At 41.2% G+C, this 25226-nt stretch overlaps 1 protein-coding gene across 2 annotated transcripts in view; it reads right to left on the reverse strand.

The window, feature by feature from the left end:
* DTD1 (D-aminoacyl-tRNA deacylase 1) overlaps nucleotides 1-25226 on the reverse strand; it is a 214483-nt gene that overhangs the window by 49000 nt on the left and 140257 nt on the right. The window lies entirely within an intron of this gene.

A 25226-nucleotide genomic window follows, 5' to 3' on the forward strand; every position in this document is an offset into this window, starting at 1 on the left:
GGCACACGGCTGGCTCTGCTGAACTTTCTCTCTTGGGTTTAGCTTCCAGTTTCAGTGGTTTTCTCCAAAATGTTTCTTGGCATCTGTCTCAGCTTCTCTTGAGGGTCCTTCTTGCTTCTCCTGTGGTGTTTTCCTTCTAAGCATCTCTGAGCTCTCTCCAAAATGTCTGCCTTTTATCCTTTCATAGAGGATGCCAGCAAGGGGGTTAACACCCATCTTGAATGGGCGGGGTCACATTTCCATGGAAACAACCTAATCAAGAAGTCCCACACACAACAGGCCGGCCCCCACGAGATTGGATTAAAAGAACATATGGTCTTTTCTGGGGTACAAAACAGATCCACACCAGCACAGTGTATGATTCCACTTATATGAAGTATCTAGAATAAGCAAATTCATAGAGACAGAAAGTAGATTATTGCTTAATGGACACAGAGTTTTTATTTGGGGACATAAAAACTTTTTGGTAATAGATGGTGGTGATGGTAGCACTACATGGTAAATGTAATTGATGCCAATGAATCGTACAGTTAAAATCATTAACGTGGCAAATTTTATGTTATATATATATATCTCTCTCACAATAGTATTTTTAAAAAAAGGTTTTGAGGAGACAGAATAAGGACAAAAGTAACTTTAAACAAATACTGAACTATAGTAGGTAGGTTTACAGCTTGCAGAGGTCTGCATAAGCAATTCTAAAACTACTTTTTGTATATTCTAGGATTGAGCAAATAAATATACTGTAAATAATGGGGAAAATTAATATGTACCTTTAGAAATAAAATCTGGCCTCCTAAAATAAATCTTATTTTACATCTTAGTAAACTTTTCAAAAATCACCTGTTGGGAATAGAACTGAGAATCTGCTGAAAGAACACTAGAAATGCAACAGAGATTAAAGAGAATACATTAAAAACAGATTAAACATTTCCTAAAAATCATACTAAAAAGGTAATTCAGTTGGGAAAGGCTAAGTTTATCTTATTTCTATTAGGCATGAGGCCTGATTTTTAAAAGATTTTTTGCAGGGAGGTGTAAAGCAGGTTACTGGCTTGAGTTAAGTATGTTTTATGCATGATCTGCATTTTGTTCTTATTTAATTTCCTAAGTCAGCGGCAGAATACTATTGGTCATTTTCAAAGTTGGACCAGAACTGTGAAATAAAAATTATTTACTGGTATAGCCCAAGTTTGACATGTGCTCCATCAAAAATACGCTTTAGAAACCAGATTGAGTCTCTTCATTCAAATCAGAGAAGAGACTATGACATTGTTTACACACAAGAAGCAAATCCAAACCAATCCCTCTTCTTTTACATCTAGGAGGCTGATATCCGTGTGCAAAAGAAAATCATCACATTTCTTCTGTAAGGAATCTTGAAAGCTGCACTCCTTGATATGTTGGCCTTTTAATCAAGTAAATGTGTTTTATTTTGGACAAAGGTGATAACAATACCAGACTCCTGCAGAATCAGAATTCTGGAAGATCAACAGGCTTCTATTTCATGAAATGCCCCACCATGTCATAAAATTTATCATCACAAAATTATCTCAAAATGCTTTGCTTCACTATTACATGAAAAGAAGTGTCTTCAGTCATAGCAACTGCCAGAGGTTAGAATGGTGGCCCATCAGAGTGGTGGGAGGAGCATCTTCAGGGGAAGAATGACACAGTTCTCTCTGCTTCCCCCGTGTGGCATACAAGTCACTCAGGGGCTCGACTCCCAATACACCTCTCAGTCACCGGCAGCTGTCCACCATGAAAAAACCACTTAACTCACACTCTCCATGCTTGACCAACCACAGAAATGATGCATGTTTTCATAACTTCTGTCCCAATGATTATTTGATATGTCATAATGTGAAGTCCTATGATACCAATTTTCAAATAAACATTCCAGCCACTCCAGCTGATAGGAAACTTGAGCAGCTAATTCCTCAGATGCGGCATTCTTAAGGAATCACCCACAAAAACTGTTCTAACAGAGAGGATTGAGGGAAGATGGCAGAGTAGGAAGCGGAGGGAATTAGTCCCTCCACCAAAACAACCATTAAAAAGGCAGGAAATATCTGAATCAACTATTTTAAAACTCTGAACTCTAATAGAACACTACGCAGCACCCAGGGAAGAGCAGGAGAAGAAGCTGGTAAACGGAGATAAATTCCAGTGAATTTCACTCTCCCAGCAGCTGCCACCATCACGCAGCCACATGGCAGGCAGCAGTAAAATCCTCAACCCCCACCCTGGTGCAGTGCGCTGGTACCAGAGAAGGACATCAAGACCTAAGTTCCCCCAAGTGCCAGGGGTATGATCACTGACCACTGCTTTTCATCAGCTACCTCAGATTGCTGAGGGCTGCTGTTCCAGCCAGCCCCAGGCAAAAGCAGCAGAGGAGTCTAAAAAACAAGACCCTTCCTCAAAACTACAGAAAACAGTTAAAAGAGCTACATTTACAAGGCAAGTGTCAAATAGACAAAATGCAGCCTCAGAAAACAGTTTAAAGGCTGCACTTCTGAGGTGAGTGCCTAATTAAGAAAATAAAAACTTCAAAGAGGGACAGGAGAAGCTCCTGGATCCCTTGCTGCCCCAAGGGAAGGGTGCAGTCAGCCGGCACTCCCCCTTTCTGGGTCCCTGGTCTCCTTTGGGCCTGGAAAGACTGACTTAGGAAGCTCCTCTCCAGCTCTTGCTCCCTCCAAGAATTTCCCCCTACAGGCAAAAGCAGCTAGGGACAGGGCAAGAAGTGAAAGAAACTATCAGTCCAGTGACCTGGGGCAAAGGATCACCTGCAGGGAAGCACCTGAAAGAGGGAGAAGGTCTGTTACCTAGGGAGTAGAGCAGGCATTCAAATTCCTGTCAGTAGGGGAACTCCTCAGGCTAGCAGCAAGAACCGGCAAGGTTAAGTCACAGGCTCAGAAAAGAGAAAAAGGATCCTGAATTGTGCATTTGCCTTCTGCTGACCTTGTTGATAGAAGGCTGAATTCAGAAGCACAGCACCAGCTAACCCAAAGTCAATTTGCAAAGACAGTGAAAGGTGTTTTTTGCATTGGTCTGGTTTTTTTTAGCTCCTGGCACTCAAGAAAATCTCTGTCATTTCACTAGCTGGATATAAACTCAAGAAACAGACAGCTAAAGGACTAAATCTCAGGGTTAATGTTTTAAAATATTAAAATATGTAGTAGGCTGTGCCAACAAAAGATTACAAGACAAAGAAACAGGAAATGATGGCCCATCCAAAGAAAGAGAATATAATCCAGAAAACATCAACAAAGAAGGCTAAACTGTAGACATAACAACGACTTTTAAGAAGTCATCTTCAATACGCTCAAGAAGATGAAGGAAAATCCAAAGAACTAAAGGGTATCAGGAAAACATTGAATGAACAACATGAGTATCTCAATAAAGGGATAGAAATTTTAAGAAGGAACCAAACAGAACTACTGGAGTTGACCAAAATAATTGAAACAAAAAATTCCCAGGAGGGATTCAACAGCAGATTGGAGCTGGCAGAAAAACAAATCAGTGCGCATGAAGACAAGACAGTTGAAATGAGTCAGGCTGAGGAATAGAAAGAAAAAAGAATGAGAAAAATCTAAAATAGCCCAAGAGGACTGTGGGACACCATCAAGCATACGCATTTGTTCCAGTTTGCTAAAGCTGCCATTATACAAAATACCAGAAATGGATTGGCATTTATAAAGGGGATTCATTAGTTTATAAATTTACAGTTCTAATGCCATAACAGTGTCCAAACTAAGGCATCAATATGAGGATACCTTCACTGAAGGAAGGCCAATGGCATCCGGAACATCTCTGTCAGCTGGGAAGGCACATGGACGGTATCTGCTGGTCTTTTGCTTCTGGGTTACATTTCAAAAATGCTTTCTCCAAACTGTCTCTGGGCTTCCGTCTCTCTTAGCTTCTCTCAGCTTCTGCTTGGTTCTCCTGGGTCACTTCTCTCTAAGCAACTGAAAGACCTCTCTTAGCTTCTCCGGGGCAAACTCTGGACTTCATCTCTTAGCTTACCATCTCCAAATATCTTTCTGTCTGCATCTTCAAGCATCTGCGTCTGTGCTGGCTCTTAGCTTCGCTCCGAAATATCTCTCTTAGCTTCTCTGAGCTTCTTCTCTCCATGAGCTCTCTTAAAGGACTCCAGTAAACTAATGAAGACCCATCATGACTGAGCAAGTTCACAGCTCCATGGGAATAATATAATCAGAGTTCCCATCCACAACTGGGTGGGTCACATGCCCATGGAAACAACCTGATCAAGAGGTCCCACCTCAAAGATTGGATTAAAAGATCATGGCTCTTCTGGGGTCCGTAACAGCTTCAAACCAGCAGTGTTATAGGAGTCTCAGAGGGAGAAGGAGGAGAGAAAGAAGCAGAAGGAATATTCAAAGGAATAATGACAAAAATTTCCCAAACTAGGCACAAGACCTGAATATGCACATCCATAGGATAAACTTGAAGAGAAATACGCCTAGACACATGGTGGTCAAACTGTCAAATGCAAAGGACAAGTGTTCCAAAAGGGAGTCCCAATTAGATTAAGTGTCATTTTCTCATCAGAAAACATGGAAGCAAGAAGACTATGGGTTGAAATACTTAATGTGCTGAGGAAAACTCATTTCCAACCACGAATTTTCTATCTGGGGGACTCTACTTCAAAAATGAGGGAGAGATTAAGACGTTTCCAGATAAACAAAAACTGAGGAAATTCATCACCACTAGACCTGCCCTACAACAATCCTAAAGGAAGTTCTTCAGACTGAAAGGAAAGGACACTAACTAGACGGTGTTCAAAGTGACGTAAAAATAAATAAATAAACAAAGAACTCCAGTAAAGGTAACCATACAGGTACTTATAAATGTCAGTCACTTTTTGGTATGTAACTCCACTTCTTACTTTTTACAAATACTGTAATGCAAATGCATAAAAAGTAATATAAATCTATGGTTTTTGACATACTATGTACAAAGATGTAACCTGTAAAAAGTAGAAACAAAAGGTGGGGGGAAGGAGGGGTATAGGAACAGTGTAAGTGTAGGCTATTAAAATCAAGAAGGTAACAAATCAAAATGATGATAAATTTTAACCCCATGGTAATCACAAATAAAATACATGAAAAATTTATTCAGAAGGGATATGTGGTACAATACAAAAATTCAAATAAATATGAAATTAGGCATTAATGGATGAATTGAGGGTTCAAAACAAGGTATAAGACTTATAAAGCCTAAGCATCAAAATGGCAGAAGAAAGTCCTGTATTATCAGTAGTGACTTTAAATGTAAATGGATTAAACTCTCCAAAGGCAAAGACAGGCACAATGGATAAAAAAGCATGACCCAATTATATGCTTTGTACAAGAGACTCACCTTATATTCAAAGACAAAAGTAGGCTAAAAGCAAAAGGATAGAAAAAAACATACCATGCAAGTAGTAACCAAAAGAGAGGTGGGGTAGCTATACTAATTAACAAATAAAACAGACTTTGTCAAAAACTGTTACAAGGGACAAAGAAGGTCATTAGATATTGAAAAAGAGTCAATTCAACAAGAAGACAAAACAATTACCAATATATGTGCATCTAACAGCAGAGCCCCAATATATATGAAGCAAATATTGACAGATTTGAAAGCAGAAATAGACAGTTCTACATTAATAGGAGACTCCAATACACCACTTTCAATAAATGGATAGAATATCTAGACAGAAGATCGATAAGGAAAGAGAAACACTTGAACAATACTCTAAACAAACTAGTCCTAGCAGACATACACAGAACACTTTACCAAACAGCAGCAGAATACATATTCTTCTCCAGTGCACATGGATCATTCTCCAAGATAGACCATATGCTAGGTCACAAAACAAGTCTCAATAAATATAAAAATATTGAAATCATACAATGTATCCTCTCCAACCACAATGGAATGAAGCTAGAAATCAATAACAGAGGGAGAAGTGGAAAATTCACATATGTGTGGAAATTAAACAACGTTCTCTTAAACAACCAATAGGCCCAAGAAGAAATCACAAGGGAAATTAGAAAATATCTTGAGACAAATGGAAATAAAAACACAAAATACTAAAATTTATGGGATGCCACAAAGGCAGTGCTGAGAAGGAAATGTATAGCTCTAACTGCTTATATTTAAAAAGAAGAAAGATCTCAAATAAGAGACCTAACATCACAACAGGAGGATCTAGAAAAAGAGCAAGCACAACTCAAAGCAGACAGAAGGAAATGAAGATTAGTGCAGAGATAAATGAAATAGAAAAATTTAAAATACAAAAAAAAACACAAAAAACCTAAACTTGTTTCTTTTAGAAGACCAATAAAATTGACAAACTTTTAGCTAGACTGACAGAAAGAAGACAGAAATAAATAAAATCAAAAATCAGAGAAGGACATTAGCACTGACCCTGAAGAAATAAAAAGGACTATAACAGGATACTATGAACAACTGAACATCATCAAATTAGATAGCCTAGACAAAATGGACAAATTCCTAGAAACACATAAATTATCTACACTGCTTCAAGAAGAAATAGAAACTTTCAACTAATAACTAGTAAAGAGAGTGAATCAGTTATCAGAAACCTCCTAACAAAGAAAAGCTCATGACCAGATGGCTTCACTGGTGAATTTCATCACACTTTCCACGAAGAACTGACACCAATCCTACCCAAACTCTTTTAAAAAATTGAACAGGAGGGAATGCTTCCTAACTTATTCTATGAGGCCCACATCACCCTCACACAAAGCCAGATCAAGATATCACAAGAAAAGAAAACAACAGACCAATATCTCTTACGACCACAGACACAAAAATCTTCAACTAAATACTATCAAACTGAATCCAACAGCACATTAAAGAAATGTACATCAATATTAAGTGAGATAGTTACATGGAACTTTGAGTAGGAGGTGAGATCAGGTCGATTTGTACACGTTAGTGTGAAACAGTGATACATACCAAAGTAATTTGGGCAGAAAATAAAAATGTATTTGCAGGGCTCCCCTGAGGAGCTGGGGAAAATGTGGAAATGTTGGACATCCCCACTTAGGTTATTGCTGGTATTCTTGCAAACCCTGAGGACTGACAGTTTGCTATACCAGGCCCTCGATCTTGGGGCTTGCCCTTATGAAGCTTGTTATGGCAAAGCAGAGTCTAAGCCTACTTATAATCATGCCTAAGAGTCTTCCCCAGAGAAGCTCTTTGTTCAGAGGTGGCCCTCTCTAGCTAAGCCAACTCAGCAGATGAACTCACTGCCCTCTCCCTATGTGGGACCTGACTCCCAGGGGTGTAAATCTCCTTGGCAACACAGGATATGACTCCAAGGGATGAGCCCTGTTCTGGTTTGCTAATGCTGCCAGAATGCAAAACACCAGAAATGGACCAGCTTTTATAAAGGAGATTTATTTGGTTACAAAGTTGCAGTCTTAAGGCCATAAAGCCTCCAATGTAAGGCATCAACAATTGGGTACCTTTACTGGGGGATGGACAATGGTGTCTGGAAAACCTCTGTTAGCTGGGAAGGCATGTGGCTAGCATCTGCTCCAGGGCTCTATTTTCAAAACGACTTTCTCCCAGGACATTCCTCCCTAGGTTTCAGCTCCTCAAAAATGTCACTCTTAGATGCTCTTGGGGCATTTGTCCTATCTTAGCTTCTCTGCAGCAAAAGTCTGCTTTCAAAGGCCGTCTCCAAAATGTCTCTGTAAGCTGAAGCTCCTCTCTCAGCTCCTGTGCATTCTTCAAAGTGTCCTTCTTGGCTGTGGCAAGCCCACTCCTTCTGTCTGAGCTTATATAGTGCACCAGTAAACTAATCAAGGCCCATGCTGAATGGGCGGGGCCACAACTCCATGGAAACTATCCAATCAGAGCCATCACCCACAGTTGGGTGGGGCGCATCTCCATGAAAACACTCAAAGAATTACAATCTTGCCAACACTAATACATCTGCCCACACAAGATTACATGAAAGATAATGGCATTCTGGGGGACATAATACATTCAAACTGGCACACTGCACCCCCGGACTCCAAAATAACATGATCTTTCCATATACAAATACATTCATCCCATTGCAATATTACAGAAACTTACACCATTTCAGTAACAATATGTAAGTACAAGAACCCATTAGTATCAGTTACAGGCATGGTCTTTCCAAAAGCAAAATTCCCCTCAGGCTCTGTACCTGTGAAACTCAGAACAAGTTACCTGCTTCCACTATACAAAGGAGGGACAGTCATAGGATAAACGCTCTCATTGTCATAAGGAGAAACAGTAAGGAAAACAGGGTTTAAAGGTCCAAAACAATTCCTAAAACCCGCAGGGCAAACTCCATTAGATTTCAAAGTATGAGAGTCATTTATCGAACGGCATTGTATCCTTGGGGCTTGAAAGAGCAGGATTCCAACCCTTTCCAAAGGCTTTCATGGCAGCCCTTTTCTCTCCAAATGCTGGGGTGAGTGCTCCAACATATCCACACACCGGGGAGACCCCTTTTCGGCCCCATCCTCCTCAAACATCGGGGCAGCTCCCGGATTCTCTTCCATCTCCAGGGCATATGCTCAACTCCTTCAGAATAGTGGGGTGGCGGCCAGGCTCTCCCCAATTCCCTGGGAATGTTCTCTACCCTCTCTGGGGCCTGGGGTGAGAGCACTCTTCCTGAACATCGAGGTGGAAGGTCCACCCTTGACCTCTGGGGCAAACTTACCCTTTCCATGCATGTGAGCCACTCCACTCTCCCAGCCCAAGACCTCTTGACTCCAGACCTCAACCTCCATGGCTCTGTCTTTGAAGCAATGTTTCCTTCAATTTGTTCCTTGTCTGTCTCCTCCAGTCCAGACCGGCAGAGGCTCTGTCTGTAAAGAGCTCGCAAAAAATTCTGTTGGCTTTGCATGAAGCACACAGGGGTCAAGGCCATCAGACAATAGGACTTTCACAAATCCTTTCTGGATAAATCCATCTCCAATTTTGGCTTGTACTGAAATGGTGGTCAGGTTCCATGTTTGGTTAAATCCTCATGTGGGACTATAGCTTCTGGGGTTCCACCCCCTGGAAGCCCGGAATTTTCCAAACCATCAGTTTCTGGTTTCTTTGAACCCAAGAGTTCAGTTCTAAGTTTGTTCCTCTCCACTCGCATTTTACTATAAGCTGCAAGGAGAAGCCATGCTATATCCACAACTTTTAGTTTTGAAATCTCATCAGCCAAGTATCCCAGCTTGTTGCTCTCAGATTCTTCCTTCCATCCGACACCAGGACTCAATTTTGCCAAATTCTCTGTCACTTTAAAACAAGGATTGCCTTTCTTCCAATTCACAACAACACATTCATCATTTTTGCTCAAGTCCTCATCAGAAGTCTCTTTAGAGTCCATATTTCCACAACAGTCTCTTCAAAGCAGTTGAGGCCTTTTCTATCAAGCTCCTCACAATAATTCCAGAATCTTCCCCTTATCCATTTAAAAAGCTGTTCCAACATGTTTGGTATTTGCAAACTCAACAGCACCCATTTCTGGTACCAAAATCTGTTCTGGTTTGCTAATGCTGCTGGAATGCAAAACACCAGAAATGAACCAGCTTTTATAAAGGGGGTTTATTTTGTTACAAAGTTACAGTCTTAAAGTCGTAAAGTGTCCAAGGTAAGTGAGCAACAATCTGGTACCTTCACTGGGGGATGGACAATGGCATCTGGAAAATCTCTGTTAGCTGGGAAGGCACATGGCTGGTGTCTGCTCCTGAACTCTGGTTTCAAAATGGCTTTCTCCCAGGACATTCCTCCCTAGGTTTCAGCTGTTCAAAAATGTCACTCTTAGTTGCTCTTGGGGCATTTGCCCTATCTTAGCTTCTCTGCAGCAAAAGTCTGCTTTCAAAGGCTGTTTCCAAAATGTCTCTATAAGCTGAAGATCCCCTCTCAGCTCCTGAGCATTCTTCAAAGCATCCCTCTTGGCTGTGGCAAGCCCGCTCCTTCTGTCTGAGCTTATATAGTGCACCAGTAAACTAATCAAGGCCCATGCTGAATGGGCGGGGCCACACCTCCATGGAAACTATCCACAGTCATCACCCATAGCTGGGTGAGGCACATCTCCATGAAAACACTCAAAGAATTACAATCTAATCAATACTAATACGTCTGCTCACACAAGATTACATCAAAGATAATGGCATTTTGGGGGACATAATACATTCAAACTGGCAAAAGCCCAGACCTGGCATCATGGGATTGAGAAAATCTTCTTGACCAAAAGCGGGAAGTGTAATGAAATAAAATAAAGTTTCAGTGGCTGAAAGATTTCAAATGGAGTCAGAGGTCACTCTGGAGGGCATTCTTATGCACTATATAGGTATCCTTTTTGAGTTTTTAGTGTATTGGAATAGCTAGAAGGAAATAACTGAAACTGCTGAACTGCAACCCAGTAGCCTTGATTCTTTAAGACGATTGTATAATTATGTAGCTTACATGGTGTGCTGTGTGATTGTAAAACCTTGTGGCTCACACTCCCTTTATCCAGTATATGGATGCATGAGTAGAAAAATGGGGACAAAAACTAAATGAAAAATAGGGTGGGATGAGGGGAATGGAATGATTTGGATGTTCTTTTTTACTTTTATTTTTTATTCTTTTTATTCTTTTCAGTGTAAGGAAAATGTTCAAAAATTGATTGCGGTGATGAACGCACACGTATATGATGGTACTATGAACAGCTGATTGTACACCATGGATGACTGTATGGTATGTGAATATATCTCAATAAAACTAAACTTTAAAAAAAAAAAAAAGATAAGTGGGATTTATCCCAGATCAGCAAGGGAGGTTCAACATAAGAAAATCAATTAATTTAACCAGCACATTAACAAAATGAAGGGAAAATATACAAGATCATCTCACTTGATGCAGAGACATTTTAACAAAATTCTAGCACCCCTTCTTGAGAAAAACACTTAGAAAACTAAGAATAGAAAGGGATGTCTTCAACATAATAAAGGGCATATATGAAAAACCACTGAAAGCTTTCCTTCCAAGATCAGGAACAAGACAAGGATACCCAATGTCACCATCATTATTCAACATTGCACTGGAAGTTCGCGTCAGAGTGATTAGGCGTTAAAAAGAAATAAAACCCATCCACACTGGAAATGAAGAAATAAAACTTTCCCTCTTTGCTGTGACATGATCTTATATACAGAAAATCCTGAAAAATCCACAACAAAGCTCCTAGAACCAATAAGTGAATGCAACAAAGAGGCAGGGTACAAGATCAACCACCAAAAACCAGTAGTGTTTCTAATACATTAGTAATGAACAATCTGAGGAAGAAATCAAGATAAAATGACATTTCAAATAGCAACTAAAATAATAAAATATCTAGGAATAAATCTAACCAAGGATTTATACGCAGAAAACTACAGCACACTGCTAAAAGAAATCAAAGAATACCTAAATAAGTGGAAGGACATTCCGTGTTCACAGACTGGAAGACTAAACATTGTTAAGATGTCATTTCTACCCAAAGTGATTTACAGATACAACATATGCTGAATCAAAATTCTAAAAGTCTTCTTTCCGGAAATGTTAAAGCCAATCATTAAATTTATATGGAAGGGTGAGGGACCCCTAAAAGCCACTCACAATTCCTGATCTTGAAACTTATTACAAAGCCAGAATAATCAAAGCAGCATAGTACTAGTACAAGACAGATATATAGACCAATGGAAGAGAACTGAGAGTTCAGAAATCAATTCTCATATTTATGTGCAATTGATTTTTGACAAGGGTGTCAAATCCACTCAATTGGGAGAGAGTAGTCCTTTCAACAAAAGGTGCTGGGAGAACTGGATTTTCATGTGCAAAAGAATGGAATGCGGACCCTTACCCACATCATATACAAAAGTCAAGTCAAAATGGATCAAAGACCTAAATATAAGAACCAGGACTATAAAATTCCTTGAAGAAAACAAGGGGAAGCATCTTCAGGACCTTGTGTTAGGCAATGGTTTCTTAAACTTTACACCCAAAGCAGAAGCAACAAAAGAAAAAGTAGATAAATGCGACCTCATCAAAATTTAAAGCTTTTGTGCAAAGGACTTTCTCATTAAAATAAAACAACCACCTATACAATGGGAGAAAATATTTGGAAACCACATATCTAATAAGTGTTTGTTATACAAAATGTCAAAAAAAAAATCCTTTAACTCAACAAAAAACCAAATAATCCAATTTTAAAATGGGCAAAAGACTTAAATATACATTTCTCATACAAACAGTCAAAAACTACAGGAAAAGATGCTCAACATCATTAGCCATTAGGGAAATGCAAATCAAAGCCACAGTGAGGTACCATATCACAACTACTAGAATGGCTACTATTTAAAAAAAAAAAAAAAAAAAGAAAGAAAATTACAAGTATTGGAATGGATATGGAGAAATAGGAACACCCATTCATTGTTGTTAGGAACGTAAAATGGTGCAGCAGTGGAAGACAGTTTGGCGATTCCTCAGAAAGCTAAGTATAGAATTACCATATGGCCCAGCAATCCCACTACTAGGCATGCACCCAAAAGAACTGAAACCAGAAACTTGAACAGATATTTGCACACCAATGTTCATATAGGCATTATTCACAATTACCAAAAGATGGAAGAAACCCAAGTGGCCATCAACTAATGAATGGATAAACAAAACATGGTAGATACACACAATGAAACATTATTCAAATGTAAAAAGGAAAGAAGTTTCTGATATACATGCAATAACATGGATGATCCTTGAAAATATCTTGATGACTGAAATAAGCCAGGCACAAAAGGACAAATATTGTATGATCTCACTGGTAGGAAATAATTAGAATAAGCAAATTCACAGATTCAGAAACTAGAATATAAAATACCAGGAGTCAGGATGGTGGTAAGAAATGGGAAGTTGATGCTCTATTGTACAGAATTTCTCTCTGGGTCAACGGAAAAGTTTTGGTAATGGAGGGTTGTGATTGTAGCACAACATTGTGAATGTAATGAATAGATCTTGTGAATACATTTGAATGTGGGTAAAAGGGGAATATTAGGTTGTATATGTTAACAGAATAAATTTTTTTAAACCATAGGACTGCACAGCACAAAAAATGAACCCTAAAGCAAACTATGGCCCACAGTTAATAGTACAATTATAAAAATATTCTTTCACCAACTGCAACAAGTATTCCACACTAATGCAAAGTGTTAATAATAGGGTGGTATATGGGAACTTTTGTATTTTATTCCTACAACTTCTCTAATGAAAAAAAAAAATTGGTCTAGGGCACAGGTTTAGATGCATAATAATGAGAGGACCTCTAATGCGCTTTTAGAAAATAGGTAGGATGGGGGGAGGTGTGGAGAAATACAGAAGTAACAAAGATATCCACATATGCAGATAGTTACACAAAAATAGAAAACGGAGTAGAGATCAGGGAGGTGATACCTAATTTGTATGAAATTTTAAATAAGATTGTAAATGTTTAGAAATGAAAGAAGTGATGGTAGCACATTACTGTGAGTAATGGTAGTACATTATTTCAATTAACAGCATTGAATTATGGGTGTGATTGTGGTTAAAAGAGAAGTTTAGGATCATGCACGTCACTAGGAAGAAAGCTAGAGAATAAAACATGGGACTACATACCATAGCGAAGCCTGCTGTGGACGATGACTGGCTAAATGTACAAATATAAGAATGTTCCTCCATGAACTAGAATGTACGTCACTGTTACAAGGTATCAATGGAGGGGTATATGGGAAAAAATACAATTAATACAAGCTATGGAGTATAGTTGACAGTAATATTGTAACATTCTTTCATCGATTGTAACAAATGTACCAGACCAGTGCTAAACCTCAGTAATGGGGGTATGAGGTTTTCTTTTTGGAGCACTGAGAATGTTCTCAATTGACTGTGGTGATGAATACACAACTCTGTGAATATACTGAGAGCCACTGATTGTACATTTCATATGGATTGTATGGTGCACGAATAAAACAGTTTAAAAAATAAGTAAGGCAGGAATATGTGAAGCTTTTATAATTTTATGGATCAAAATATTTCAAAATACTTTTGCATTTATTAAAACTACATGAAGAAATGTAAAAATGTACTACTTGGACTATCTCTCTCATAGCTCTGTAGGTTTTGAGAACATTTTCTATTTATTTTTAATTATTCTTACTCTTCACTATAATTCTTAGCACATAGTAAACATTTATGCATTAACGCTTTGTTATACAAATGAGTACATGAAATATTCTAACAGTTTCACCACTTTGTAATATTAAGGATAAATGCTTTTTATCCATCATTAAAATAGTGAAACAAAAAAAAAAAAAAGGAAGAAAGAAAAAAAAAACAGGAAAGCTATATACCAGGAAGAAGGCCTGTGGCTCCCAGCTCACTGCTCTCGGCAGCCCCGGTGAAGAGAATGGAACTGCTGCTCCTGTCCTGCCTAATTCTGGGTTCCTAAGCAGGCCAAAGAGGATGTGCAGGAAATTTACCTTAACTTGGAAAGGCCAGTTAACAAGCTAGTGTCATCCTCTTCAAAGACAAGGCAATCTCTTTTTGAGAATTTTCTGAACCCAAGTATTTCTATAACATTATATTAAATTATACATTTAACATGATATGTAATATGTAATGTTATGCACATAATGATAAATATTAGATTGAACCAATTGAGATTGCAATATTTATAATAAAAATGTTCAAATTCCAGCATATTGCAATTTCACTGGTTCAATCTAATACAGTTTATAAATATACATTACTGCATATTACAGATTATCTAAATTATATATTAAAGAGATAATATTATATACTTTGGTGTCCAATGTTAGCTTTGTTTCATATTTCTAGTTTCTCCAAATTTAAATATTTCTCCCCCAGTTATCCTCTAAATCGTATCTCTGGAATCCTGGCTCCGTCACTCCACTACAGCCCCGCAAAGTGTCAGCGCTGAAGGAGGACTGTGGCCTCTGGTGACCACACTCATCCTTGAGGTCTGCTGCTGCCAGGTGACAACAGCACCCTATGCTCACCCAGTCCCAACATTTTCCCCAGAAATGTGAAAGGGGTTCACAGATTAATGCCACTCCACTAATTTATAACCATGGAGTTCCAACCTTTCACCCAAAGTAAATCTCTTCAGTAATGTTATTTGAACCAAGCTCATCATCCTTCCTTAATATTTTCAAAGAAATAAACCCAAGATCTAGTAGGAAAAACTTTTAAAGACTGCTTAAGGAAAAGTTAATCTTACACTTAACTCCTCGATGCTCCTTTCCATTTGGTTTTCTTTGGCTGTTTTCCCCGACAGGCTAACAAACACATTTCCTGTCAACCCAAGGCAAGTCCTACCTTTATTCCACATGCTGCCAGCTCTTTTCACCCCTCTAACTGTAATCCTGGACTATCCAACAACATGTGTATTTCCCCAATTTTAAAGAGAATTCTCCTGCACTAATTTCTCCATTTCCATTAGCACCACCCGGTCAAAGAGGGGTGTGAGACAACACACAACGGCTAGTTAATCAAAAGTCCTAGCTGATTGCATGTAGCCCAAATTTTTAAGGTGACAACAATATTACAGTTATGTGAACTCTTACAATGCCAAAGCCAAAAGGAAATAGACTAATTTCATTACAGAAGTGAACCATTCTTTTACCTAAATTGAAATTTATAAAATCATAGTTTGGTCTATTATCTTATTTTTAAAAGACTGTGAAATCTCCTTTCTAAAAACCTTCCAGAAAGGTGAAATCCCCAAATGCCTCAGACAGGTCAGATCTAATCCTTCGAGGAGTTAGCAGCCCTCCGGTGAGCTCTTGGGGCCAGCGGCAGGGGCAAAGCACAGGCCGGGAAAGCGTCTGGGCAGTGGAGTGGACATCACCAGGAGAGGGCGACCCTGGGCTGCCCTAAGCAAGCCTGTGTCACAGACCACATGATCCAGACGCTTCTCGGAGTGCAGGTTCCTTTCTCAGTTTTGAAACGCTGCCTTCCCTTTCTGGGAAGTGGAGAAACAGGACAGCCTTTTCCTTTTAAGAGAAGAATGTACTTCTGGGAGATCGAAGGGTTCAGATCATGAACAAGCATCTGGATGGACCGAGTGAAAGAGAATCAGAACCACATGGATCACATCTACTCAAGGCAACACATGGCTTGGAAAATGGATGAAGGAGGTGCCATTGAAATGCACTCACTTTTATCGACTCCCAAACGCCTGAAAATTAGTTTGAAATATCCAGTAAGCCAGGAGTACAGCAGGGTTGGCCTTTCCTTAGCACAGACTCTGAGAGTGCAGTAGGTGTAAACTCAGAGTATGTGATTTGTGTTTCAAACACATAAACCAAGCCCAGACAAGAGTCAGAGCCCACGACTGCCTCCAGATTCATCTGAAATACCTGCACAGCAGCGGGTCTATACCCAAATCCTCCCAAGAAAAAGTAGCAATGAAGACAAACCCCCATTTGCACAGAATGTAAACCCTGTGAGTTGTAACAGCCTTTAGCGCTTATGGGAATTTTTTTTTCAATTTCAGAGTCCAAAGAATTTGTAATCAGAGAGAGAAAGAATAACAGCCTTGCCAACTTTTGATTAGTCATCGTTTTATAGATTATATCCAGAGAAAATCTCCAAGCCTCACTTTAAACAATGGTTTCAACCTCTTTCCTCCCCAAAAGAGAAGTGCCAAAATGCCTGCTTTGCTTTGTGACTTGGTTGAATTTGATGTTTCTCTATCCCGTTTGGTTGCAGCCCAGCACACGGCCAGCACAGCTGTAGGAACCCCTGCAGGGCAGGGCAGCCTGGGAGGGGCCACGTCCTGATGTGAGGCAGACAGGCTCCCCAACTCCTGGGTTGGGTGGGAAGGCCACAAACAGGCAGGGGGCCCAGGTAAAGGGAGTGGTTTGGGGGCAGAAGTCACTCTTCCCCAAAGAGGTCCCCCTGGGGTGTGAGTTCAGGGACAGGGCTGGCTGGCTGAGGCCCTGGGGGCAATGGACCCAGGTAGGAGGAAGAAAGGAGTATGACAAGACTCAGGTAAGTAACCAGGGACCAGGCCAACACCCTTTCTCAGGACAGAGGCCCACGATCAGAGCTGGACCCAAAGCAGAGAGGGTGAAGGCAGAGTCCCAGCTGGCCCACCCTGATGTCCAAAGTCTGGACTGGCCTTTGAGCTGTGACTGAGACTGCAACTGGGCAGGAAGACCTGAGGGCTAGGGGGCTAGCTGGGCCTGGGGCTAGAACTGGCCCTGGACAACAGATAACTGTTCCTATCACACACGGGGGCTGGGCCAAACACGCAGCAGTGTCAACAACCCGGTCCCTCTTCCCCCTCCAGACGCTGCCTATTTAAGAAAATCTTCTCACTGAATGGGAAACCAGTTTTGCTCTGAAGGAGTTAAAAGATGATTTGCCAGATCTAATATCTTAACCAAGAGAAGGGGCCTGGGCACACCCAAAGCACAGTCCCACTGTGCCCTACCCTACACGATAACCAGTGACCAGGATTGGCCTAAACCTAGGTTCAAGGGCAACACTGAAGGATGCGGTCCCAATTCAACCCACCACCAGCATCTGTGCTTATTCACACCTCCTGCATATGCCCAAGTGCCACTGACTGGACAAAGGGAAAATCCCATTTATCCTAATTAGTCAACTCCACTATGAATGTAGTGCCAAGGGAACATTCTTAAACAGAAAGGAATGTGAGGTGAAAGATAATTACTCCCTAGCAAGAAGTCATTGGCATAGAATATTGAGGATTTGTGACACAGAAACAGCTTCACCACAAGTCCCATGGTGATGCCTTAAGCCAGGAACCCTAGTGGAAAGGCAGCTCAGGTCAAAGACAAGTAAATAAACAAACCTATGAGTGATTACAAGTGGGAAGATCAAACAAGCAATTTAGTCAGATAACACATAGCTCACCCAGTCTTCTGAATTCACAGGCTAGGAAGCTGGGGCCTAAACATTCACACACTACATTCATCTGATGGTCCCTATTTTCTCCTCCTTTCTCTCATTTGAGCTTACAGTGATCTGGGGTGATGGATAAGAGTCTCAATCAACACCATTGGACCAATGGAGGAACTGAAGCTTGAAGAGTTCTGTGCCTTCCCCAGTTCACACTCCTAAGAAATGCAGAGCTGCGGCAGGGGATCAGGGCTCCTGGGTCTAGCCCAGGGCTCTGCATGAGAACCCAGACATACAGTTGTCACATAAATGGAGTTGTCATAAACTGAAAGCAGATCAAAATGGAAAGCAAATTCAGCATTTAAAAGCAGATTCAATACAACTACCATTTGGATGCTCAAGGCTATTTATCTGCTTGCTTAATCCCAAACTATCAATACAACCAATGCACAATAACCAGTCAAGGGCACATAACACTTTGAAGGATACCAGAATCTTGAAAGTCCATCTCCTGAGGTTGAAAAGAAAGTAGATGGACCCTTAAGGTGGGATCTTAGGGAGCCAGATCTGACGCAGCCTTGAATGGAGGTTCCAAAGCCAAAGGTGGGAAGCGCTGGTCTGGTTGTAGTGCATCAAGGAGCATGACAGCAAACTTGTCACACAGCTCAGGCACTGGGGCTGGGATTCAGAGCAACCAGAGGTCAGCCTGTCTACACCTGACACTTGTTAAAGCAGCTTCTGCACGGGAATTTTATAGGAAGTACCCCTCTCACTGGCATCAAGCTAGTCCATACCAGATTCTCACACAAATGTCTGGTTATCACTGCTACAAAAATCTGTTTTTCTCAATTTGTTTACATTCTAATTGCATTCAACATATTTTTTTTTTTTTGGATTCAAGATCATTAACATCATTTCAATACATAACAGTAATAAGGACCCACTCTACCCACACTCATGCTAGCTCTCAAAAGGGATGCAAAACTGAGGGAGACAAAGCCTGACCTTGAGAAGTTTACAAACCTTTTGGATAGACCTGATTTACCTGTGTGAAACATTAGAAACCATCAGATGAAATATAATCCAAGGCTAACCTCTGTGGTACAGACACTTATGGAAATAACACTGAATATTGAAGATAATTCTCTGGTCTTCAGTGGAGCTTCCAAGAACAGGTATAACCTATATAAACTGGGAGAAATCTCAGTCTAGGAAAAAAGCATGAACAAAGGACCAGATATAAGGAAAACAACAGCCCAGGCAGACCAATACAGAAGCAGCAGCCTGAGGCTCAGACTGAGTAGTACATGGGAGATGTGGCTGGACAGTAAAGATGGAGAGGGGAAAGCCAGGCTGAGGATTCTCCAAAATTCTTAATCCTGCACCTGGACCAGAAACACTGGGGCAGCTCAACCCACCACACGTGCAGCTACTGTGACCCTGCCGACTCTGTTCCCTAATTCTTAAAACACCGAGTGAATAGTTTCTAAAGAAGCATGACATTCTGCTAGGCTTGCTTCCCCAATCAAACTGGAGAGTCTAGTTCTCAACCACGCAGAGAGAGACCCCGGGAAAGTTTTAACAAGAGGACACTTCTGAGGGAGCAAAAGGTCCAAGGAAGGAAACTACTGTCTAAAAATAAAAGTGTTTTATTGCTATTAGGTACACACTTACAAAGTCAGAACACTACATGAAACAGCTCCTGAAATGCCAAAAGGACACTGCTAGGAAGAAAGAGCAGTAGGAATAAAACCATAAAAAAGGCATCTTTCAAAGACTGACTCCCACAAAGATGCCCAGAGGAGCAGCCCTGGCAGGATGCCAGCCCAGAGCAGCAGCAAAGGCTGCAGGTCAGCGAGCAACTCTCCAGCAGCCCTCCCAGCCAGGGTGGCAGGAACAGAAAGAACGCTGGGGAAATGGAAATTCAGGGGCAGGGCAGGGAAACAGATACATTAAAATGGTAATCCCATTATGGGGAGATCTAGTAACAGTCAAAACACAAGAGTCTTGCTAGGTCCCTCTGCTGAAATTTGTACCTCACGAACTGTGGCAAGGAGGGAGGTCTGAACGTGAAAGGTTTTGGGTGGACTTCACTGAAGAAAGAAAAGACTCCAGCATCAGCATAGTTATCAGTGAGAGAGGCTCCCTGAGGGTTAGTATAAGGTCTTGACCACTTTATGTCAAGATAGAAAGAGTGCCACAGTAGACAAGTATCCAGTAAGCCTGCAGATCTCAAATGGGCACATTAGGGGCCTTTATTTCCATTGGGGACCTGTGTAGATGCAATGATCCCACTAGCACTTCATTAAAAAGGCTGTGAGAGGGTAATGATTTAACAGAATGACAGTCATCTCAATTATTCAGGTTTAGTTTTCAAATGGTACCTCAGGTCAAGTTCCATGCTGACTTAGGCTCTGGCATTAATGAAAAGCCACCTGAAACAGAGACTGAGAAAGAGAGAAATGACTGTTACAGCAGCAAGGGTGGGTTTGTTGATATCCAACTATGGGGGTAAGAGTTACTACCTCATCCTTACTCCACCCCAAACACACACACACACACACACACACACACACACACACACACACAAGGTTTATCAAAACAACATCCTGACTGGAAACTAAGATGGCGGCTAGGTGAGACAGGCCAAAAAACACCTCTGTGAAAAACACTAGATAAAAACCAGAAAGAGACCTAGAATACCGGTTACAGCGATGCCTCAGCTGGACAAGGTCTGCTAGTTCCCAGGGGCCGTATACTTGGTGAAACCGGGAGTCTGCATTCTGAAACAAGTGAGTAAGCTGGCTGGAAGACCCGCAGCCGTGCGGCAGTCTGGGAAAGCCAGGATTTGGCGTTTGGAGACCGATGGGCTCTTTTAAGGAAAAAAGAAAAAAAACAGGGAAAAACCCAGGAGCAGCTGCAGCTGCGATAGTGGGAACCACGCAGTAAAACACAGCAAGAGGGGGCTGGGCCGGCCTCTCGGTGTCTGGCCTGGAAGATAGCCCGCTGCAGATACCCTTGGAGCCATGGGAACGGAGGGGAGAGCCAGAAGCAGAAAGAAACCCCATGGCTAGCAGCTGGCTCCCCGGAGGGCTGGATAAACTCCTACCCGGGGCCATGCCCACAGCCCAGAGCCCCGCCAGTTGTCCCGGAGCTGAGAAGGAGGAACTGTGCGAGGAGGAGGGTGCTGAGACGCCCCATTCAGCCATTTTTGCATCAGGCTGAAAGAGCCCCGGCACAGCCGGCGGCCCAGGGCTTCCCTTGAGGGACGGCACACACTGGTGACGTTGCACGGCATTCCCTCGGCAGAGGTCCTGGAGGATTGCAGCTGGATGGGGTGGACCTGCTCGGAGAACTCAGGGACACTACGCCAAGTCCAGTGGTTTGTGGGACAGCGAGAGAGAGGGTCTGGGGCTGAAATGAAATGAAGGCTTAGACTCTTGTGGCAGCCTTGAATCTCCGGGAACCTGGGGGATTTGAATATTAAAGCTGCCCTTCCTCCCTGGCCACCCATACACACGCCCCACATTCAGGGCGGACGGCTCCAGCAACACACCCAAACTGAGTTCTCCAACTGAACCCACAAGAATCATTTCCCCACACACCGCGGGGACAAGGTGGAGAACTGACTTGAGGGGTATAGGTGACTCAGACGCCATCTGCTGGTTAGTTAGAGAAAGTGTACGCCACCAAACTGTGTTTCCGAAAAATTAGATAGGTATTTTTTTTTTTTACAACTTGAAAGAACCCTATCAAGCAAAGCAAATGTCAAGAGGCCAAAAACAACAGAAAATCTCAATGCATATTATAAAACCAGAAGATATGGAGAATACAACCCCAAACACACAAATCAAGTTATTAGAAGAGACACGGTACTGGCAAAATTAATCAAAAAACTACAATTGAGGAATGAAAACATGGCAAAGGATTTAAAGGACATCAAGAAGACCATGGCCCAGGATATAAGTGACATAAAGAAGACCCTAGAAGAGCATAAAGAAGACATTGCAAGAGTAAATAAAAAAAATAGAAGATCTTATGGAAATAAAAGAAACTGCTGGCCAAATTAAAAAGACTCTGGATGTCCACAATACAAGACTAAAGGAAGCTGAACAACATCTCAGTGTCCTAGAAGTCCACAGAACAGAAAATGAAAGAACAAAAGAAAGAATGGAGAAAAAAATTGAAAAAATCGAAATGGATCTCAGGGATACGACAGATAAAATAAAGCGTGCAAACTTAAGACTCATTGGTGTCCCAGAAGGGGAAGAGAAGGGTAAAGGTCTAGAAAGAGTATTCAAAGAAATTGTTGGGGAAAACTTCCCCAACCTTCAACACAATATAAATACACAAAGCATAAATGCCCAGCGAACTCCAAATAGAATAAATCCAAATAAACACACTCCGAATTCTGATCAGACTGTCAAATACTGAAGAGAAGGAGCAAGTTCTGAAAGCAGCAAGAGAAAAGCAATTCACTACATACAAAGGAAGCAAAATTAGACTAAGTTGTGACTACTCAGCAGCCACCATGGAGGCAAGAAGGCAGTGGCATGACATATTTAAAGTTCTGAGAGAGAAAAATTTCCAACCAAGAATACTTTATCCAGCAAAACTCTCCTTCAAATTCCAGGGGGAGCTTAAATTTTTCACAGACAAACAAATGCTGAGAGACTTTCCCAAAAAAAAACCTGCCCTGCTTCAGATTCTAAAGGGAGCCCTACCAACAGAGAAACAAAGAAAGGAGAAAGAGATATAGAGAATTTTAACAGACATATATAGTACCTTACATCCCAAAGCACCAGGACACTCATTTTTCTCTAGTGATCACAGATCTTTCTCCAGAAGGGACCATAAGCTGGGACGTAAAACAAGCCTCAAGAAATTAAAAAAAAAAAAAAAAAAAAACTAAATATACTCAAAGCACATTCTCTAACCACAATGGAATACAAATAGAAGTCAATAATTTTTGAACTGTAACTCCACTATTTACTTCCTACATGATATAAATTACACAAACTCTAATGACAAATCAGTGGTTTTGAACTCAATCTAAAATATGTAATTTTAGACAACTATATAAAGGTGGGGGAATGGAGGAGTATAGGAACATAGTTCACGTGTTCTATTGAAGTGAAGGTGGTATCAAAGAAAAACAAGATTGATATGGATTTAAGAGGTTAATTTTAAGCCCCACAGTAAACACAAAGAAATTATCAGAGAATATAACCATAGAGATGAAATGTAGAGTTTGGGTTAAGAGAAATGGGGGAAGGGGCAATGGGGAGTTAAAAAATGAGTGTAGAGTTGCTGTTTGAGGTGAAGGGGAATTTCTAGTAATGGATGGTGGGAAAGAGCATTACAACATTCTAAATGTGATTAATCCCACTAATGGAAGGCTAGGGAGGGGGTGGAATGGGAAGATTTAAGCTGTATATATGTTTCCACAACTGAAAAAAAAAAAAAGACAGTCTAAATAGATGACAATTGAATGCCAAGGATGAACTTGGATGGGATTGGAGGATAGAGGACAGGTGGCTCAAAGGGACACAGCTGAGACATAAGGTAAAGAAAATATAGAATGTAAGCTTTGTATTATTGTTGAATCTCTCGAACTTCTTAGCTGCACTTAATGGGATTGCATAAAGAATGTTCTTGTTCATGGGAATTGTATATGTGAATTATAGTGTATGTTCAAGGATGTGTGCAGCTAGCTCTCATATGTTCAGAAGACAGAGCAATAGATGATGGATGACAGGGAGGGAGGGAGGGAAAGAAATAGCGATGTGACAGCATGTTAAAGTTGGTGGATTGAGCTATCGGGGGAGGGGGGTCAGGGTATGATGGAGTTCTGTGTATGGGGTTAGTATTGTTTTTGCAACTGTTTCTATAACTTTGAGTTTATCTCCAAAAAAAAAAAACATCCTGTGCATATAGCCACAAAGGCAAGTATTCCTCCAACAAGTATCTGCTGATGTTTCATGGATGCATTCTCATGCTAATCACTATGAGGGGCAGGGAAAGAATGAACAAGGCTCAAGAAGTTTGGAAAGCCAAGACTTACTCACTGAAAAACAAACAAGAAACACTGCCAACAAATACACCATTGACTGCCAGAGTCTCTGTGTACTCTTAGAAGGGAAAAACCCAGACTGACTAGAGAAGATGAAGAAAGCATTGTGGAAGTTGGATTTGAGCGAGTTCTTAAAGAATACCTGGACCTGGATAAGCAGAATGGAGAAGGAAGGACTTTGAGGCAATCCAGATACCATCCTTGACCTAGAGAGACGATTGTAAACCAGAACAGCTCATAAGTTACAACAAATCAAGAATTTTTTTAAAAGTTGTCCTGAGACTTTCACTTCTGTCCAAGATGGAGCAACAGGAACTGGACGTACCCTCCCACTTGAACCAGAAGAAGACAACAAACATAAGAAATAACAGTTTCCAGGACACTGGACATCAGGCAACAAAAGACAGTGATCCCTGAGATGGGAAACAGTTGAGATGAGTCCTTGGGCTGCCCCAGCCAATTGCCTTTAGTTTGTCCAGGCTGTAGCAAAGAGAAGGGAACCCAGACAGAGCCGGGCAGACTCCATCAGTTAGAAGAAAGGAACTGAGAGTTCAAGGAGGCCAAAACAGCCTGAATTCTCAGAGCCGAGTACCAGAGAGGAAACAGTTGTACAGAGAAATTGGAGATCTGGGGAGGGTCCCCCCCGACCATCGGCTGAGGGCCCACCAGCACATATGAGTGAGGATACTACCTGAAAGGATTAGCGGCCAGAGAGCACTGCTCACACGAGGCTGGGATTACTGCCTGTTCCCACCAGCCAGACTGGAAAACCTCATGATGTATGGGATGGTGGAGAGAGTACTCAGACAGGTCTCAGCTCAGCAGAGGGGAATAATGTCCTAGCTTTGCTCCAGACTTGCCAAACAAATCACAAAAAACTAAAAGCATCAAACTGATTCCAAGTTCAAGAATATTTATAGGAATACAAAACCATCCAGTACCCAACAAAGTAAGAACTGTGCGAAATCTGCACAACCTTCTTAAGCCTTACATGGTGGAGGAGAAAATCCAGAGATCGCAGGTCTGTTCCTCCAGGCCCACCAGCCCTTCCCGGCTCTGCGCAGGGACGTCAATGGCATTAGCGGCAGCACTGCCCCTGGCCGGAAGGAACATGGTGTTCATTTGCAACAGGGGCATTTGCCACCATCAGCCACCTTCCTTAGGGACTATCATTTGAGAAGTAGAAGAGTGAATCTTTTCC

This window comes from Choloepus didactylus, chromosome 19 (genome assembly GCF_015220235.1).
Source record: "Choloepus didactylus isolate mChoDid1 chromosome 19, mChoDid1.pri, whole genome shotgun sequence".
Lineage (NCBI taxonomy): Eukaryota > Metazoa > Chordata > Mammalia > Pilosa > Megalonychidae > Choloepus > Choloepus didactylus.